We start from the raw sequence: 21,371 nt of genomic DNA, 5'->3' as shown, positions 1-21,371 counted from the left end.
ACGACGACGGATTCACCCCAAACTTGGTGTGTTGGGGTTTAGAATATGTAGATCAAGTTCAACGGAGCGGATCGTCCATAATGTCGCTCAATCATGTGATTTTAGAGGCGTCAAGGAGGAAATCCCCTCCTATGACAAGGATACCCATTAATCTCTCTCTCCCTATATATATATATATATTAATGGGTATCCTTGTCATAGGAGGGGATTTTCCTCCTTGTCGCCTATGTGGCACAATCCCCACCATCCTCATAAAGTAGGCACAAATCCCCATCAACTCACACACTCTCTCCTACTTTATATGGATGGTGGGGATTGTGTCATATGTGCGTCAAGGAGGAAATCCCCTCCTATGACAAGGAGCGCTCGAGCTGACGTGGCCACGCAGGATTGGAGCGAATCCTGGCTGAGCGCGAGATGATGACCTGAGGTTTTTTTTTTTGCATATTTCCTTTTTTTTGGGTCATGGGTCATGGGTCAGCTCATTAATTCCCCACCTATTCCTGCACCTTATCTCTTCTCTTCCCCGTCATTTCTTCTCCTTTTTTCTTCGCCATTTTTTTCTCCAGGCTTCTCCCAAGTTCATTTCCTCATTTAATTTCAAAAAAATCCCTCGAGCGCTCGGGTTCCCTTCTTCTCTCCCGTTGTTCGGTTCCCAGTAAGATTTCCATCTCATCCCCTTCTTGTAAGTTGTATTCCCCTTCATTTATTTTTGGTTTTTTTGTTTTAAAATTTGCTTTATGCAATCTAGTGACCTATTTTCGTCGATTTTCATTTATGATTGGTTGCCGATAGGTCGTAGATTTCGTTTCTTTTACCTCAATTTGGTTGAAATTTGGTTTATGCAATTGGTGCTTAGGGTTTCTAGTTTTCGTTGAAATTTGATTGTTTATGCAATCTAGGGTTTTTTCTGATGATTTGTGGGTTTAAGTTACTAAATTGAAAATTGGTTTATGCAATCTAGTAACCTATTTTTGTGAATCGGTTCCCCTATTTTCGTCGATTTCATGAAGAGTTCTTTTACAACACTAGTATTTATAATTCTTTGTTCTTATTAAAATTTTTTTGGCAATCTTCAATCTTGTCTTCTAGGGAGCAATTTCTCAGATCTTTCAAGGGTTAAAAAAAGACAAATGGAGAACAAGACTGCCAAAAAAAGTTGGAACATACAACACTAGTATATTGATTGGTAAAAGTTGGAAACTAAACTACTCGTTTTTGAACTCAACATTCAAACGACTGTGTAAGATCGGTGTTGAACTTGTGTGTGGTCTGGAAATTTCCCTTCAACTGTCTAACAAGTTTCAAAGACTGCCAAAAAAACTTAAATTGACTTTTTGTATGAATTTTATCTTGTTTGTGGTATGTTTTTTGCAGATAAAAGATGAAGAACTTTTTGGAAGAGTTCAGTGGAGAAGAAGATGAGGGTTTACTTCAAAAAATATATTATTGTGAGTTAATTTGCAGAATATGGATGTGCAAGCAAGGACACAATAGGGGCTTGGAATTTTATGGATGCTCGAGATACAAGGGACCTAATTGCAAGGGTTATAACTTCTTCGAATGGGTGGGTGATACTAAGAACATCACAAAAAGGCTGGAAAGGCTGGAAAAATGATGAGGTTTTGAAAAAATACTGAATGATGTAATTTTATATTTAAAATTTATAAGTATCATTGTACTGATAATGTTGCTCTGTGTTATATTCAAATGATCGGTAATATGTCAGTGGATGACTAATTTATCCAAATATCCTATTGTAAACGAATGTTCAAACTGGTTATGGTTATTTGTTATGGTTCAGTTATGATTTTTCTGAGTTATGCACATTTTTCTGAAGATCATTTTCTTTTTCTTCCACTTTATCTTCACTATCCAATGAGCTAGCTGATGATATTTCTCCAGAACTAGTTGATGAAGTCGGTATATTTTGTTCTGTTGGCGAATGCTAATCAAGAGAAAACATCAATGAAGTGTTAAAAAAACAGCTATTATTCGTCAAGAATACAAGACCATGATTGGCATTGAGAATTATAGGAAATATCACAGCATGCCCAAAAGTTTCAGTAATGCTCAGTCTTTGACATACTATTACAGAAAGCAAGTCCTTAAATATCTCGCATACAAATAGTAAAGTATGAAGCCACAAACATAAGACCAACATAATAACCAACTTAATAACCAGCATGTTCACAAATAACCAGCATGTTCACAAATATGACCAACTTAATAACCATCATGTTCACAAATATGACCAACTTAATAACCAGCATGTTTACAAATAGTGAAATATCTCGCATACAAAGCCACCAACATAAGACCAACTTAATAACCAGCATGTTCACAAATATTACATCAACTTGGTTCACATTTATACATCAATGAAGTCTAAGTTGAGCAGATCATTTCTTTTTCAGGTACAAATACATTACACCAAACATAAGACAAGAATTAAATCAGGATTCACATCCAGCGACAAAGGAGGTACTGGTTGCTCTTCAGCCCATCGTCTTGTCAACTGTATGAATATAACAAAACAATAAACTTAAGTATGAAGAAAAATATATATCAGGTGTATTGAAGAAAGTGACCCACTTATATTGAACAAAGAAGATACCTTTGAAGAAAAATATATATCAGCATGGTTACATACTTTAGGTTCTGAGGAAGTATAGATAAGCTGCATACATTAATGTTTCTTCTCTTGTTATTGTGAAGGTATTATTCGAATTGGGACACTTATTCAATATTTTGGATTTTGTACCTATAGAAATGGCTTCTAATTTGTGGCAGAAGAGTAGCAAATTATGTCATGGTCAACGTCAATTTGAAATCTGAAATAAAAAATCCATTATGTTCAGAGAATTTGTTTCCAATGGGTCAACCATGTAAAGTAAACCATGTGGAGCAGAGCATACATTTCCCAAAACAGATCAAGCAATAAGGATTAGCCATTACAAGTTGATTAAGTATTGTGCTCAAGATGGATTTCAAGAACTCAAATATGAGAAAAGAACTAGCCTAACTAGAAAGTACTGGCAAAGGGTAAGCACCAATATGCTCAAATCTAATCGGGGGACAAGAACTGGTTAAGCAGTATAAGTGAAATAGAGAATAATAGGATTTATCTAAGGTTTGTCATAATTATAAGGAAGCACACTGCTCCAAACATTAGAGTGTACATATTCCATGACTGTAAAAAAATGCCTTTTAAGAAAAAAATGCCTTTTAAGAAGCATGACACTCAATGGTCTCGATACATGTACATAGTTTGCAGCCATCCATCTTCTTCTTCTATTATCTTAAACTTCTCCTTCATCTCCAGCCAATGCAAATTACAGTTCTCAATGTTACCACTATTACACCACAAGTCCCAATATTTTTGAAATTCTTCACCATAAATAGAATTCAAAGTATGCAAATGACCGGCAATATGTCGCTGCAGATGCCAATAACAATAACGATGCCTTGTGTTTGGAAAGACTTTATGAATGGCATTACACATTGCTCAGTCTTGGTCTGTGATGATAGCACCTGGTTCAATTCCATGCATGTAGTTTAACCATTCCTGAAACAACCAAACAAATGTTTCTTCTTATTCATCAGCTAGCAATGCACAACCAAATAAAGTAGATTGCCTATGATGATTCACCCTAGTAAATGGTACAAATGGAAGACTAAACTTGTTGGTTTTATAAGTCACATCAAACACAATAACATCATTAAACTTCAAATAAGCTGCTCTTGATTTTCCATCTGCCCAAAAAACACTCTTCATTTGTCCAGTACAATCTACTTCCAATGCAAAATAAAAATCTGCATCACTAGCTGCCTTTCTTTAAAAATATTGGATAACAGATATACATTCATTGCTAATATTGTTGTGCCTTTGAGTTTTCATATAGTCAACGCATTGTTGTGGTGTCACTAATTCATCTTCTCTTCCACTTGTCGCGTTAATAACACGAGAAATAGTGGAAGGAGTAATACCTTCTTCTTGAAAACAATGGATCATTTTTTACACCTTTTACTTCTATGAAATTGTTGTTGTGACTGGTGCATCTTTGCCTTATCTGGACTACTGAGCATGTGGTTTGTATGATCTTCAATAAAACCTATAAATTTCCATGTTTTATCCTCCATTAATTTTATTCTCATCATTGCTTTACAGCCAACTCTGGTCTCTCGCCGATGATTAATAGTTTTTCCTATATCTCTTTTGTCTTTATTAGATCTATAACCTTCTTTGTCACAAACAAATTTTCTATTCAACACTTCTTAATTTTTCTTGGAGTAATTCACTGAGCTTTTTCTAATTCCAAATCCCATCATCAATGCATACGAGTTATATAATAGTTATAGGTCTCCTCATGACTATTAAACTTCATTCCTAAACACGGTTTTTCACCAATTTGCATTCTGAAATAAAGATAATTGTTCAAAAATATATAATGTTACTCAATGTTACTATTTCAAACAACATATTTAATGTAAGTGAAACTCATGATATTATTGAGGTACCTTGAAACAAGCATCGTTGTTGGAAAATGCATGAAATCGTTGTTGTTGTTACTATCACCATGAACATCTTCGCTGCCAAAATCCATAACCGATGGTCGGCCTCAGCGGAGAGAGACTGAAATGAGGAGGAGCAGGTGGGCGGCGTGGCGTCCTATAACCTTCTTTGACCGCAGGGGGCTTCAACGTTGGCTCGGGGCCGGGGGGGGGGGGGGTGCAGTTCGTCGGCCCGCGTTGAGCTCCGACATCTGAGCAAGAGCGAGCATCGCTGCGAAGGGGGTCTTCGAGCGGTCGAGGGCGCTCGACGTTGGCTAGCTCGTCGAGGGTTCTTTCGGCGACGATCGCTCGAGCGGCGGCTTTGCACGACGACTCGAGGGCTTCGGCGTCGGCTCGAAGCTGGTTGAGAACGACGTCGAGGGGCTTTGGTGTCGTCTCGAAGCTGGTCGAGAATCGACGAAAAGCACTAGAAAAAAGTAACTTAAACCCACAAATCACCAGAAATCACCAGAAAAAACCCACAAATCACAAAAATAGGTTACTAGATTGCATAAACCAATTTTTAATTTAGTAACTTAAACCCACAAATCAACAGAAAAAACCCTAGATTGCATAAACAATCAAATTTCAACGAAAAATAATAGAAACCCTAAGCACCGATTGCATAAACCAAATTTCAACCAAATTGAGGTAAAAGAAACGAAATCTACGACCTATCGGCAACCAATCAGAAATGAAAATCGACGAAAATAGGTCACTAGATTGCATAAACCAAATTTTAAAACAAAAAAAAACCGACAATAAATGAAGGGGATTACAACTTACAAGAAGGGGATGAGATGGAAATGTTGCTGGGAACCGAACAACGGGAGAGAAGAGGGGAACCCGAGCGCTCGAGGGATTTTTTGAAATTAAATGAGGAAATAAACTTGGGAGAAGCCTGGAGAAAAAAATGGCGAAGAAAAAAAGGAGAAGAAATGACGGGGAAGAGAAGAGATAAGGTGCAGGAATAGGTGGGGAATTAATGAGCTGACCCATGACCCATGACCCAGAAAAAGGAAATATGCAAAAAAACCCTCAGGTCATCATCTCGCGCTCACAGCCAGGATTCGCTCCAATCCTGCATGGCCACGTCAGCTCGAGCACAGGAAATTTCCTGAGCTCGAGCTCAGGTTCCGTTTCAATCTAAGGTGACACCCTAGGCTCTCACCTAAGGACGCGGCATAGAATCACATCATTTTCTAATTTTTTTTTGTGATCCGCTCCGTTGAACTTGATCTACACGTTCTTAAACCCAAACACACCAATTTTGGGGTGAACCCGTTGTGTTTTGACCATTCATTGAGCCGTGCAAAAAGTTCTATCATTCGAAACCGTTAAACTTACAGCGAGTGGATAAAGGGTCAAAACACGACGGGTTCACCCCAAAATTAATGTGTTTGGGTTTAAGAACGTGTAGATCAAGTTCAACGGAGCGGATCACAAAAAAAAGGAAATTATGTGATTCTAGATCGCATCCTTAGGTGGGAGCCTAGGGTGTCACCTTAGATTCACGTTTCCCATATATATATATATATATATATATATACTCTCTCTCTTAGAATATAAATATATATAAGTATACTATCTATTATATATGTATAAAAAATGTATAAGTATATATAAGTATACTCTCTCTTATATAAGTATATATATATATATATATATATATATAATTTTATATTTTTTTTATATATATTTTTATGTATAACACAATTTGTTTATGTAATTTCTATAAGTACTTACAATTTGTTTATGTATAATATATGAATGACATGAATATTTTGTGCTATTTAGTCTAGTGGTAAACTTTAGAAGTTTGGAGAGGAGGTTAGTGGTTTAAATTCTAGCTACAACATATATCTTTAAAAGTCTTTGATAGGGCATTGGGGCTCTTTGAATTCTATAATTATTTTTAATTTTGTTTATTTCTATACATTTTATAATTATTTTATATTATTTTATTTTTTATATTTGTAAATTACATAATTATAAATGATTAATAATATAAAATTTTAATAAAAATTATGTATATCTTTGCCTTTTTTTCTTTAAAACTTAAAAAAAATTAAAAAATAAAAATTTTCAAAACCGGGCCGGCCCGGTGTCCGGGCCGCTTACACCCGGGCCCGGGTCCGGGCTCCAGTTTTGCCCGACCCGGGCTTCGGTTTTGCCCGGCCCGGGCCGGCCCGGATGGACACCCCTATTCTTGATGCACTGAGTTTTTGGATGACATATTTCTGAAGAGAATAAATATAATAAGAAACAAATTATGCTTTTTGGTGAACACCTATTGCAATGAATTTCTTTTTTTTTTTCAATGAAAATGAATTATATTCATCACCAAATTTTGGAATTTGAGTACATCAACTATCCAGGAAAAGGACTTGGTAACAACAATCCAAATTTAAAAATTTGGAAACAAACTAATCAAGAACAGAACATTACAATTTTTTTAACTTCTCCTTCATGTGGACGGGTATATCGCCATTCAAAATTTTGGAGAAGAATACTAACTTCACAGCACGAAACGCTTGATCAGGTTCTCTATTTTTATTCTGGAAGATCCTCAGGGTCCTTTCTTGCCAAAGCAAATAGACAGTGACCGACAATGTCATCCTCTTCAAATTCTTCATAAAACTCTTACCCTAGAGGTTGTTGCAATATCAATTGATGATGAGATTCCAATAGCAAGATCTCCAAGCAAATCCCAACCAATCCATCACTTTATTCCAGACTTGAATAGAGAACTAGCATTCAAAAAATAAGTGCCTCCAGGTTTCCTCAATGTGATTTGAACATAAGACACAGGCATTTGTGTCCAACATTCCCATTTTGCAAAGTCTGTCTTGAGTCAGTATTCTAGAATGGATCACCAGCCACAGAATGAACGAATTTCTTTTTCTAATATTTTGTCACTATTTTTTTACGACGGCCTTGCTATGGAAATTTCATTACAATGGTGCCAAAAGTGAGGATGTTTACAACGAATTTCTGTTCCTGATGTTCCATCGCCGATGAAACAACAACGAGGTATTGTCGCTAATTTCTGTCGTAAAATTTTGCAACAAATTGTTTGTATCCACAGCCGAAGCGGACATGTCCGTTGCCAAGTGTCGCTGATAATGTTATCTGCTACAGATGGTGAGCAATAGCTATGGGGAATATGACTACGGATTCGTTATGACAGAATTTCATCGTTATTTTCTTTTTTGTGACAGAATTCTAATTATCCACCACGAAAATTTTTCATCACAAATGCCTCTTTTTTGCATAGTGTAATTTAAATAAAGCCCCAAAGTCTATAAGTTCTTTTAAAAAAAAAGTCAAACGTAAAAAATATTAACTCAACTTTAATTTAAGTGAACGGCGTTAATCTTGCTCATTTTTTATGTAGCGGAAGCATAATTAAAGAAGATAACTATTAGTTCTCATAAGAGAAAAAACGACACAAACCATAAAAACCCTAGAATAATAAACTTCAGAATAATATAAAAGCCAACATAAAGAGTCTACATAAATTATTCCCCCTTATATAGAGAATAAAACAAAGTAGAAATATCAAATAGACTTTCCTAAAAGAAATAAACTTCCTAGAAATAAAAGATATTTCCATAAAAACTAGAAATTAAAAGAGACGAAAACTCTTCGACTTAGTTTGATCCTTAAGACAAATTCCTTTGACCTCAAAAGTCGGCTAGAATTGCAAAGCACTTAACGTAGCGCGGAAGTAATAAACATCGGAATCCACCAAGGGATGCTCTTTGAATCCATAAAGAAAAATCTTCAAAGCCACAAAGAAAAAATAATAATAGAAATTTATTGATAAAAGTGATCTCATTCATGAGGTTTACAATCCTTCTTCTTAAATAGAAAAACAAAGCCTACTCCTAATAAAAAACATAATTCCTAAAAATAATAAAACAATTTAAAACTAACTAAAAGACTCTCTATAATAAAGGAAACAAATTAGTCCTAATTAAATCAAAATTGATTTTATTTTCTAACCTAAATTGACTCTAACTTTATTACTAAAAATAAACTAAATGCTGATTATTTCTAAAACCCTGTCAAACCGGGGTGTTACTGATGGGATTGTGAGATTCTGCAAAACGGATTGACTCCGTCTTATCAGTATAGGCGATTTTCATATATAACATGTTACAATTTATCTTTCGAATTGGGAGATATGGTTGTTTTTCTACGATCAGTCAAAAATTCATCTATGTCCGCATTTGACTCGTGAAAAGCCCACTTCTTCATGAATTTAATCGTTATGCGTCCTACATTAGCACTTCTAGCCCTAGATCACCTCTTGAGATTTCTGAAAACCTTCAATAATATCTATTCTATAAAGGAAATCAAAAGTTATGGCCCATTAAAGTTATATGTCGAAATCTGGCCGAAAAGTTAACTAAAACAGTTTTACTTTGGTACCTTTATTACAAAATCTATAATTGATAACATGTCGGCGATAAGAAAAGACCATTCCCTCAACCGTGCGCACACAATTGTTGATTGTGGGTCCAGCCCAAGAAAAGGCCTACATGAGGAGGTCTATATGAATTAGACTTCTATCTATAAGAAGTCTACATGAATTAGGATTCTATGTAGAAGAGGATTTGGATGATCTATTTGAAATAGAAATAGATTTGGAGAATTCTATATAAGAGAGTCCTCAGATCAATATTTAGATGAACTGTTTTTTTGGGTGAATAGTACTTTTGTGCTACAGTGACCACGTGTTTGCTACAGTGTCACAGGAAGAGAGAAAAGTTCAGATTCCGGATAGCTCGGGTGTCCGATTGTAATGATTCAAAAGCCATTGTCTTCAGAACGACGACGACGTCGAGGGTACGGTACTGATTTCTCCATGGGAGTTGGAGATTTTTGGTGAGATATGTTTTAGGGTTTTGGTGTCCTAGAAGTAACACTATATCTTTCTCTTGTGATTTAATCCTCGAGTTCAGGTGTAACTTGGAGGGATTGTACTCTTGATTCATAGTGAAATATTTCTCTTTGGATTGCCCCGTGGACGTAGACACGATTTGCCGAACCACGTTAAATCTTGGTGTTTGTTTGCTTGTGGTATTTTCATTTGTGTCGCTATTCGTTTAGTGTTTAATTTCGCAGATTAATCTCCATAAAATCCCCAACAAGATAACAACGTGAATCCCACAAAAGAACAACTAAACAGAATGCAGCTATTAAAAACAATCAAATCACACGTACAGGGGAAAAGATAATTACAAAATGATGAACTTCAATTTTCTTAAATTGTGTCTTTTAGAAAAATTGCACTTGAATTGTATAAGATGAGATGTGAACACATAAATACTGCACAAAAAAATCGATCAAAAAACGAGAAGGAACATACGACCACTAGGAGACGAGAGCATAAACTAACGAACAATCGAATCGTCGAATTTATTTGGCAACGAAATAAAATACGTATCACTAACAACTTACATCGTAGTAATTATAATGATAACACTATTTTCGTTAAACTACTGAGCTCATACAGATGACAACTTTTAAAATGGAGTCAGGCAGCAGTTTACTCCTCTTCTCGTCCAACTTCACCTTCTTGGCCTTCACCCTCCGCTCCCCTGCAATCAAAGCCGTTTCTCGCAGTCTTCGCGCATGGGTTCAACCTCAACATCGCATCCAAGTTCTTCAAAGGATTTCTCCTTCAACGTCCTCCTCCTCAGTAATCGATCGGCCTAACGACACTCTACACCTCATCAGAGTTAATAGTCCTCCCAAGGTCAGCATTCACCATCTTCGACCTCGGCAACACATACCCATTCTTCTTCTCCGAAGCCTTCTCAAATGCCCCGAACACCAAATACAATTCTGTCGTAAGAAACAGAATAATGAACTTCATTTCTGTTGTACGAAACATATAATAAATTTTAACTTTCATAATTCTGAATTGAACTACTTAACTTACGAGATATAAGAATCTATTGGCAACTTAGACTTGTACTCAGCATGATTTAGGATTATACTTCAGTTTTGGTATCAAAAGGATTACAACGATAGTTGTTCACAAAGACGTAATTTCAACCGTTTTCCGTAAATGAGGAAGTGATATTTTGCATTACGAGGGCAAAAGGTAAAGAAATGAAGGCAGAGCATAATGAAGTAAAAATTGCCGTGTTCTGTGGCTGGCGAAGGGAGATGGACGCCCTCGCTGGACCCGAGCGAGAGAGAGAACAGAATGGGGGAGAAAGAAATGGTTCCAGTTTTCGCTTGATGATTTTGCTTTCAGTTTAGTCCCACATCGACAAATTCAGAGGAGTCACGGGGGTGTCGGGCTATAAAGTAACGGGCCTTGACTCGTTGAAAAGGCACGCAGCTGCGTGGTGAGCACAAAGCGAACTATTCTTTCGCCTTTTACTAAAGAATACCGTGTGCTCTCCACATTCAAGCAGCATACGCTACTTTTTGGAGGGTGTCCTTTATCCAAAGAGGACCCCAACAATTCGAAAACTAAACTTTATCTTAATTTTTTAGGTTAATTAATTTTGTCACTCAGTAAATCGTGTAATGAGTTTTGAGCATTGGAACGCTTGTACTGTCTCATTGATGGAATTTGTCTCGCAAGTGAGATTTTTTCCTATGATAAAAATGTGGTGATATATTATATCCTCTTATCTGGCTTTGTTTCTTCTTGCCATTATTAGAAAAACTAAAAGAGATAAAAAATGTGTATTTTACCTTAGTTAGTATTCCCTTGTGGCAATATTTTCACTAAAATATATGGTATCATTTTGGTGTTGGGATGGTTTTAATCTTGTTCCTTGATAACCAGTAACTTGCACGTTAGGTAATCTGTGCAATATAATTGACAATTCTTCAAGCCGTCTGAATAAAGTCTAATATAATGGTTTGCGTTTACAAATTTTTTTATGATTGACAATTCTTCAAGCTATCGAAATAAAGCATAATAAAATGTTTTGCGTTTACAAATTTTTTTATGGTATGCATATACTTGTAAATAATAAATAAAAAGGGAAATAAATCATGTCATACTCCAATTAGTTAAGGCTCTTCCGTAAGCTCTCTTGCAATTGCAGGCAATATGGATTTTCAAACTTTGATTGGGAAGACATCAAGATCTCAAAGTTTATAGAGTCAGGATTTGCATTAACAAATTTTGTACTACAGGCGTGTAACGTACTTACTTCGACCTCACTTATCCTTCAAGAGATTTCTTTCAAATTAAATAATTATTATAATTTCTTTAACTTATCTAGAATTATTAGCAATGAAAGTCCCAAAAATATGATTTTTCAAACAGACTCAAGGGAGCTCATCCACATATTGCAAGAAGCTCGCAAACCAAACCATAACATGGCAGGACTTATCAATGAATTGCAAGACATAAGCACTAGCTTCCAGCTATATAGCTTTTCTTTTGTGTCTTGATATGGAAACCAAGTAGCTCATATGTTGGCCTCAAGCAGCAAAATCTTATAATTGTACTGAGAATATTTGAGAATTCAATGCCTATGATATTGACAAAATATGTAATGCATGACATGATTAATCAATAAAATCCTTCCACCGTTCCATCAAAATAAAAATAAAAAAGTAGATCTTATGATGAGTTTGAATTAGCTTTTTCTTTAAGAGAGGAGGGAAAAAGATTTGTAAAGGTTACCAAATCTTTATCTTGAGGCATCAATTTACAATTCAAATTTCGACTCCTATATCTTTTGTCTTGTGTGATCACATTCATTAATTTGTCATTTTTGACTAAGTTATTATTTCCTTCACCTTCTTGTTACTCTGATATGTTGAAATTATTAGATCTATTTTGGTGTCAATATGCCTTCTAATATTAACTAGGACTGGAGTATGTAAATTCCTTTGTTTTTTCCTCAGCATTACTAATCATAGCCAAACATATAAAAATGGCATTTTTTAAAGAAAACCATAATTGAGAAAATCAAACTAAGTCAACTTCTTCATTTTTCAAATTTCCATGTGTTGTCTATTTATACTTCACTTTAGCGGTTACCTTCTTTCAATTAAATATTTAAATAACGAGTTGGGGGTGGGGGTGATGGGGGGTTAGTCACCTAGAACTTAAAATTGGAACTGAGATAATCTGTGAGATAAAATTTTAAGGTGTTAGTCACATAGAACTAAAATTAGAACAAAATTTTACAGTGTTAGTCAAGTAGAACTCTAACAAAACTAGAATTGGGATAATGGTACAAAATTATCCCCTTTTTTTATTTTTCTATACAAAAATGAGAGTTCTAGTCTCTCAAATTATTCCAAGTTTTAGTACAATGAGTGATTATAGCCTAAGCATCACCTGGCCTTTTCTTGGGTGAGCTGACCATCACTTAGGTTGTTCTTTCCATTCAAGCAGCAGCAATCTACATGCCATTCTGTGAGAGATAGAGATTTTAAAGGTTTAAAAAAGATCTGGTAGAATATTGCAGACGTCGCTCTGCTGAAGCTTTAGCCTAGTTTTGTTTTTCATTAATAAATCTTGTGTTACCAGTTTGATGCCTTGTTTCTTTTCATGTCGAGTTATTTATCGTTAATTATACATATATCTCTTTCTTCTATACATGTAGGCGCTGTTTGGTTGGCTAAAAAATAAGGAAATCAATCATAATAATCTTATTTCCTATAATAAGTTCTATTTTTGTGTTTGATTCACTTTTTAAAACTAAAAAAAAAAGAAATGAGATGAGATGAGTTGTCACCATATTATTGGATGATGTAACTCATTTTTAAGGAAACACATTTCATGACTTTTCATCCACTTCTAATGGTTACCATATCTTATTTCCTTTTCTTCGATTTTATGAAATCAACCAAACAGGCCCGTATCATAAACTGGCTTGCGAATCCCCTTTAGCGTACGACCAAAACAAATAACTAAGCAGCTCCTCCTCATGGCAATTCTTGCATAAAATTGGATGATAGAGGACTATAAAGTCAACAGACATAATGCAGCTCCTCCTCATGGCAATTCTTGCATAAAATTGGATGATAGAGGACTATAAAGTCAACAGACATAATAGGAGGGACACAAATAAGTTGGGCAAAAGAAGTAGACATTTCAAAATAAGTTGTTCAAGATGAACTACTCTGCACATTGCCTCTTACCAATTACGTAAAATAGCTTCCAAAGCATTAATCGGGATAATTGGTAAAATAGGATAATTTTTTGACACTGGGATAATTTAGTAGAACAATGATGGATAATTCTTAAAGTGGGATAATTTGGTAGGATAATTTGGTGGGATAATGATGGATAATTTTATGAAGTTGGATAATTTGGTAGGATAATTTGGTGGGGGTAATGGTGGGTATAAATTATTATTATTGATAATTGTATATTAAAAATAATACAAGATTGATAAGCAATTGATTAGTCTAATAATAACTATAAAAATAAAGTTTACAAATAAATAAAAATCTAAATCCCTAGAGTGACTCGACTTCCATCATCCCACATGGCCTCCGCCATAGAATTTCTCCAAGCTCCCGCAGCTACTCGTTGAGTTTGTTGAGTCTGTAACTCATCTTCTTCATCGGAGTCATCATCTGCATCAGCAACATTTCGTGGAGCTTCTAGTGGAAGATCATAAATCTCGAAGTCATCATTTGTATTCTCCAATCTTAAAAAGTTATGCAATCCTACGCATGCAACGAAAATCTTTATTTGTGTGGCATATGGAAAACCTGGAGGTTGGCTCTTGAAAATAGTGAATCTAGACTTAAAAACTCCAAAGATGCGCTCGACACAATTTCTAAGAGACGCATGCCGATGGTTGAAAACTTCTTTTGAATTTCGTGGTCGTTGTCGATTATTAGCAGGGTCGAACTCTGAAAGATGGTGCCTTTGACCTCGGTATGGAGCAAGAAATTGTAGCCTATTTGGATAGCCGCAGTCAACTAGATAAAATTTATCTACAAACAAGAACAAAAATATGAATGAGAAAAAAATATTATAAAACTAAAAAATATTCTTTAATTGATGGAATACTATGTACAGATTATTACTCTGTGGAAGTGGAAGTCCATAAGGTCTACTCATAGCATCCTTCAAGACTCTTGCATCATTAGCAGAACCCTCCCACCCAGCTAAGACATAAATGAATTTGAGATCAAATGTGCAAGCTGCCAAGATGTTCTGAGAGAGAAAACCATGTCTATTTCGATAGGGCGTCTGATCTATGTTATACACCATGCACGGTATATGAGTCTCATCTATTGCACCGATACAGTCCTGAATAATCAATGTGTCAGACCATCTCAAGTGATGTGTGTGTGGGCGCGCACGCATGTGTGTGTGTGTGTCTGCATGTGTAAATTCTAAAGCAATAAGAATTACCTTAAAATAAGGCCAAAAGCGAGATTCTGATTTAACCTTATCAGGTGGTTTAGTAGGGGGTGATGCCATCAAGCATGATGCTAAAGATACCAGGGCACATAATGCTTTATTGAAACATACACTGATGGTCCATTTTGAGCGATCAAATCGATCAGTTGCAACAGAGTATCGTTGATTCTGACTAACCGTGAGAAGAAAAATAAGCAATCATCTCCTCAACACTAATGTAGTATGTGTCTTGTATATGGCCCCGCTCTCTCAAGATATTTCATAACTTCATGAAGCAATCTGGGTACATGCGGTAAATTTTACGAAAATCTTGTGGATGATTATTCATCTTGGACTGTAAGTATGTGAGACCAAGATCTGTAATACCACGTCGAGGACTTCGGAAATTAAGCGTATTTGCTATGAACTCTTGTGATAGAAGTCCTGATACCTTTGTGATCAAATTTGCAGCCTCAGCAGCTAATTCGATTACATGAATCAAAAGATTATCATCAAAGTCTTCATGATGAAAAAATAAAATGGGTAAATTTTGATCTTCCTCTATCCTATTAAATAATATAACCAAAGAAATATAATCAATTTACATGAAATTTATGTGAATAGGAAATAAATAAAGTGTTATCGGAAAAAGATGGCTGTAAATGCACCAAACTAAGATAGCTGGCAAGTCAAATAACATAAGAACATAATATAAACAAATAAAGAAAATCTTAGAAATATCCTAAAAATAAATGGTTTTGACAAATTGAAATAAAATTGATCCTAAAAATACTTTCCAAATCTCCAAAAAAACATGACATTATCCCAAGTTCCACCTACTCGATGAAAAATAGTTTGACAATATGAAACTCCACATAATCCGAACACCATAACAAATCTTAAAAAACATAGAAACATCCTAAACTTCTAAATTACTGCCTCTAAATATCTCCAAATAAATCAGAATCATAATGCTCACCATTTGGATCAGAATTGGCTTGAGTCCCATCATTACCATCATTCATTATCTCTCCGGTTAACCTAAAATGTAGAAACTCGTAGCGGTCTTTTGCATCCATGTCAATAAAGGCATCCTTTGTCACGCCCCGCTTCCCAAAATACCCGGGAACCGAAACGTGAACAAGTCCGCGACGTATTAGATCAAGGAGAATAAATAAAAGTAAATGTTTCTCCTCAACCTAATACGCTAAGCGTTAAGGAGAATAAATAAAAGTAAATGTTTCTCCTCAACCTAATACGCTAAGCGTCTGGAAATAAGTACAATGCGAAGTCACAGGTCCCCACGCTAAGCGTCTGGAAATAAGTACAATGCGAAGTCACAGGTCCCCGATCACAATCAGTAAGAATATAATGGACAAACTCAGAATAAAGAAATATCATATCACAAATAGGGTAACATCCGAGACATAAAGTACGGGTCAAACATACCCTTATACACATCTGAACAAATGAACTGAAGAAATATGAAATACATTGAGAAGAACTACAAAAGTAAAGTGGAACCATTAACTAATAAATGAAAAGAATAGACTTCGACTCTTCTTCTGCTCCATCTACAAGGCACTCCTGTTGAGGATCTTCCGGCTCCTGGCGATCTCCTAGCTGAACTTGTTCTTCCTCTAAGTCTGACGTACACCAGAGAAAACAGGTGTACGTCAGGTGCATGACGCACGGCAAGACCCGACCCCACAAAGAAAATAGAACGAACGGAAATCCAATGCGAAAAACGATACGATAACAGAAACAACAAAAGAACGTACAACTGAAATCCACAATCAACATGAAAACACTACTAAATCATGATAACATAAAGCATCCAAAATTGATCAGGTAACGAGATCATGCAGCTAGCGATCAGTCTAATCATCCAAAGTCACAAGGTCATACACTAGATAAAATTAATACTTAAAAATCTACAATTCGAGAAGTAGTACGTCGAGCGAAATAATCCAAACAAGGAAACCCTCATGTATATACCATATGTCTCGAATTGTAAATAATTAAATATTAATCCCGATATATGTATGAAGAAAAAACACAACTAGCCTACATCTCACAAGAAATCATACCTAGCTAAGAAACAAGGTCATGTAACTAGCCATTCTATAACAGGTCACCGGTCACATCTCACACAGAGTCAACGCTCCTGTCATCGGATACTGACTGTTCACAAATCCCCTACGTGCATCCAATCCCGCTACACATGCGGCCAGAGGACTACACGTAAACCGTTTTCTGCCTGGTTCGAACTCAAGCACAACTCGGGTGACGAAACGATTTCACTGACTAAAGTGATGTACACACTTCACTTTAGCCCTACAAACCAACCCCGGTGGCGACACCAACCACGGGAGCGAGCCTGGAAGATACATCAACAGTCTTATCCGATCACATGAACATTAACTTCCCCATCCCAACTCTTCTCATTTTTCCAAGTCAACCATAAACCTCATTAAAACTCGGGTTCACCACCTAAACTCAGTCAACACACTCACACATGTCACTAAGTCTATTCATGACGCACGAGGCCACTAAGTCATGAACTATTAAGGGTTCTCAAACACAACATGGATAATACATAACCGACATGTCAAATACATTAAATAAATGCAAAACGTGAAATATGATCGTAAACAGTAAAAACATACATGCAGTCCGGTTTCATCAATATCTTGTTATCCAGCCTTCTATATTATTCATACAAAATCATAAATTACTTAAATCCAAAATAGATAATTATTTTTGCAAATAAATTCCTTTAAATCATCATAATTATCAAAAATATAATTCTTTTGCCGAAAATAATTCTTTTTAAATTATTATAATTTTTCTGTTCTCAAACAAATTCTTTTAATTAATATAAAAATTCCAAAAATGATTCCACTGCCGAAATAAATTCTTTTAATTCATAATAATTATTCTAAAATAATCTTTTCTCAAAATAAATTCTTTTTAATTATTATAAATTCTCTAAATTAATTCCGTGACCAAATAATTTCTTTCACTTCATTACCATTATTTCAAAAATACTATTTATCACACAACTATGATATAAATCAATATTATTCACGAAACAACCCACGTAATTAATTCAAAATGTACTACAACTAATCATATCACAGCATAATCTACGCAATCAACTAATAACAAATATAAATAATGGAATAACAAGCCAAGGGGAAACGGGATCTTGCCTCGGGGTTCGTCGAACGAATTGACACTGACGTGCAAGTCCGCGGTGAGGCGACATCGACAAGCGAGATGTTAGGGGTTGCCGTCAGCGGGAGAGGTCGTCGGCGACTCAACTAATAACAAATATAAATAATGGAATAACAAGCCAAGGGGAAACGGGATCTTGCCTCGGGGTTCGTCGAACGAATTGACACTGACGTGCAAGTCCGCGGTGAGGCGACATCGACAAGCGAGATGTTAGGGGTTGCCGTCAGCGGGAGAGGTCGTCGGCGACGCCGTGGGTCTCGACGGGGAGGAGAGAGGGACTGAGGCGAGCGGCGCGTCGGGTGGCGGAGGAGGGCGCTGTGGCGAGCTCTGGAGGGGCTGCAGGGGGCCGGCGAAGCTCAGACGGGCGAGCTGCGGGTGGACTGACGGGCTGGTCGGCGGAAGTGGCTGGGGTCGGGAGGGTGAAGCCGAGGCTGGGCCGCGGTGGCTGGGAATCGGCGGAAGCAGCGAGAGGGAAGAGAGAGGAATGGCCGGAGGGGTCTGGCGCGGCTGCGGCATGGGACTGGGCGGCAACGCGGCGTGGGGAGGCTGAACTCGGTGGTCGCAGTCGTCCGGGGCGTCGGTCAGCAGAGGAGAACGGAGGGATGTTGAGGCCGGATCTCGTGGAGGGGTCTCGGGGTTGCTGCGTCGGGGTTGCTGGGTTCGGGTGGAGGATACCGCGGCAAGGCAGCAGTGTGAAGTTTGTTAATCAGTCCAAGATGGTAGTTTGAATCCTAGTTAGTGGATAGAATTCTAAGTTAGAATAGAATACTAGTTAGTAGAGAGTTTTTCTAGTAATTGGATTAAGATATAGAGTTGTAATCTTATCCCTAAGTGTTTTATATATAGGTAAACAGAGCTTTAGTTTTTTTAGAACGTCATATAAAACTTAAAAAGTTTCCTGCTCCATCTATTTTTTGTGTTCCGTCAGGCAAACAGAGGTTTGCATTATTTCCGTCGCCTCTGTTAATCGCACCAAAAGCAGAGCCTGAAAAGAAGAAACGCCCGGGAGTTTGTCCGCCTGTCCTCGTTCTTTGGCTTTGCTTTCCGTTCCGTCACTCCCAGAAATCAGCACTATCTCTATTTACAGGTTTGATACTGCAGGCCGATCCTATACAAGCCAACAGTGGTATCAGAGCGTGTATAATGGCCTAAAGTAACCAACCGAGATCGGAAGAGATGACGATTCGGAAGAAGTACGACCAAGGTGGGTTCGCTCACCTCTTCACAAATACCGACGTTATCGAGGAACAAACTAGCTTCGTGGGCAATCAAGATGAAAAGTCTATCATGAAGGCTGCAAGACGTGTGGGATGCCATTGAGCCCGCGCAAGAGTCCGCGTCCGTGGAACACCAGGAAGGATCGATGGGTTGGCGGCCATCTAACCAGGGAATCCGAAAGAGACTTTTGATGATGATCGCAGAGAAGCAAACGGCGAAAGAGGCGTGGGGAGACGTTGAAAACAATGCATCTAGGAGCGCGATCGTGTGAGGGAAACGCGAAGCGTGCAGAACCTGAATCCGAGTTCGAGACTTCTCCGGAATGAGGAGAATGACAACGTCGATCCGATTGTTTCGCAACTGAAGTTGACAGAGTCGTCAACAGATCCGGGCTTTAAGGCGGGCGAGATGGAGGGAAGAACTATGTCGTCAGAAAGCTACTTAGGCGGTACCGCGAGAGATTTCCTTAACCAATTCGTCTCCACGATTGAAGCAGATTCGGGGACAATCGCGAACAGTGACACTCGAGAGGCGATCGGGCGCCTCAAAGCCCACAGAGGGAGAGGGCAACGTAGTTTTTCGAAACATACGTCGATGATCAGCCTATTGTTTGACACATGCGGAAGTGCAAGCAAGGAGAAGAAGAAAGCGGCGGAGGCTTCCTCTCAACACCTACACCAACGGCAATGATGGCAGCGGGTCGAGGTACGAGTCGCGGGCCGGTCGTGGGTGGCCGTGGCCAAAGAGGCAGAGGCGGACAGCAGTACCACGGCAGCGGACAGCAGTACCACGGCAGCGGACAGCAGTACCACGGAGGCCGCGGAGGGGAGCACGGCGGCCAGGCAGGCCGAGGCGGCTTCGGCGGCAGAGGAGGACGTCCAGGAGGTGGTTTCGGCCATGGAGGTGCAGCTCGCCAGGAGGGGGAGAGTAGCACAAGCGGTGGTCGAGACAAATCCAACATCAAATGCTTCAATTGCGGAGTATACGGGCACTTTCAGTCGGAGTGTCACAAGCAACGCCGCAACCATGAACAGGAGGCTCATCTCACCCGTGCATATGACGAGGAGCCAACCTTGATGATGGCTATGTTAGAGGAATCGTCAAGTGCTATTTTGCTTAATGAGGAGAAGGTGGTGCCGGATTTACTTACAGCGGGGGAGGCACAAGTTGCCAACGACGTTTGGTACCTTGACAACGGAGCTAGCAATCACATGACCGGCCACCGAGACAAGTTCAAGGAGCTCGACGAGAACATCAAGGGAACCGTCAAGTTTGGTGATGGATCCGCGGTAGAGATCAAGGGGAAAGGCTCAATCCTCTTTCAGTGCAACAACGGCGATCAAAGGCTACTACCTGAGGTATATTATATTCCAAGTTTGAAATCTAACATTATTAGCCTTGGTCAGATGACTGAAGATGGAAGCAACGTTGTTATTTCTGGTGAGTTCCTGAGGGTGTTTGATAGGAACGGTGCTCTCTTGATGAGGGTGACACGTTCAACTAACCGATTGTACAGGATAGAGTTAAAGACTTGCAAGCCGGCGTGTTTGATGGCGAACATTAACGATCCAGCTTGGTTATGGCATGCTCGCCTTGGGCATGTCAATTTCTTCGCCCTCAAGATGATGACTGAAAAGAGGATGGCTTCCGGGTTGCCGAAGATCTTGCACCCGAATCAACTATGCGAAGGATGCCTTGTCGCCAAGCAAGCAAGACTGCCGTTCCCTTCGTAAGCAAACTTCAGAGCTCAGAGGCCGCTGGAATTACTACATGCTGACCTATGTGGTCCTATCACCCCATCCACACTTGCGGGTAACAGCTACTTCCTTCTTATTGTTGATGATTTCAGCCGATGGATGTGGGTATACATGTTGAAGGCCAAGAGTCAAGCTTGTGAAACCTTCAAGAAGTTCAAAACAGAGGTTGAGAATGCATGTGACCACAAGGTGAAGACATTGAGGACGGATCGTGGTGGCGAGTTCTTGTCAAAGGAGTTCACCAA

The 21,371-nt window shown here is 38.1% G+C and overlaps 3 long non-coding RNA genes across 4 annotated transcripts; 1 reads left to right on the top strand and 2 right to left on the bottom strand.

The window, feature by feature from the left end:
* Positions 456-1,812, top strand: LOC109850827. 2 transcript variants are annotated; one of them, XR_002249559.1, is made up of 2 exons: positions 456-685; positions 1,378-1,812. It is a non-coding gene; the product is annotated as an uncharacterized LOC109850827 (long non-coding RNA). The 2 variants fall into 2 exon arrangements; XR_002249560.1 differs by having other exon boundaries at positions 460-658.
* On the bottom strand, positions 3,100-4,683 carry LOC109850379. Its single transcript, XR_002249409.1, has 2 exons — positions 4,522-4,683; positions 3,100-3,568 (listed from the first exon to the last, which is right to left on the bottom strand). It is a non-coding gene; the product is annotated as an uncharacterized LOC109850379 (long non-coding RNA).
* LOC109849695 lies at positions 9,953-10,827 on the bottom strand. The gene is made up of 2 exons (XR_002249203.1): positions 10,508-10,827; positions 9,953-10,410 (listed from the first exon to the last, which is right to left on the bottom strand). It is a non-coding gene; the product is annotated as an uncharacterized LOC109849695 (long non-coding RNA).

The sequence above is a fragment of the Asparagus officinalis genome, chromosome 7 (assembly GCF_001876935.1).
Source record: "Asparagus officinalis chromosome 7, Aspof.V1, whole genome shotgun sequence".
Lineage (NCBI taxonomy): Eukaryota > Viridiplantae > Streptophyta > Magnoliopsida > Asparagales > Asparagaceae > Asparagus > Asparagus officinalis.
Note: the sequence above shows the minus strand (reverse complement) of the source record. Positions and strands in the feature narration are given on the sequence as shown.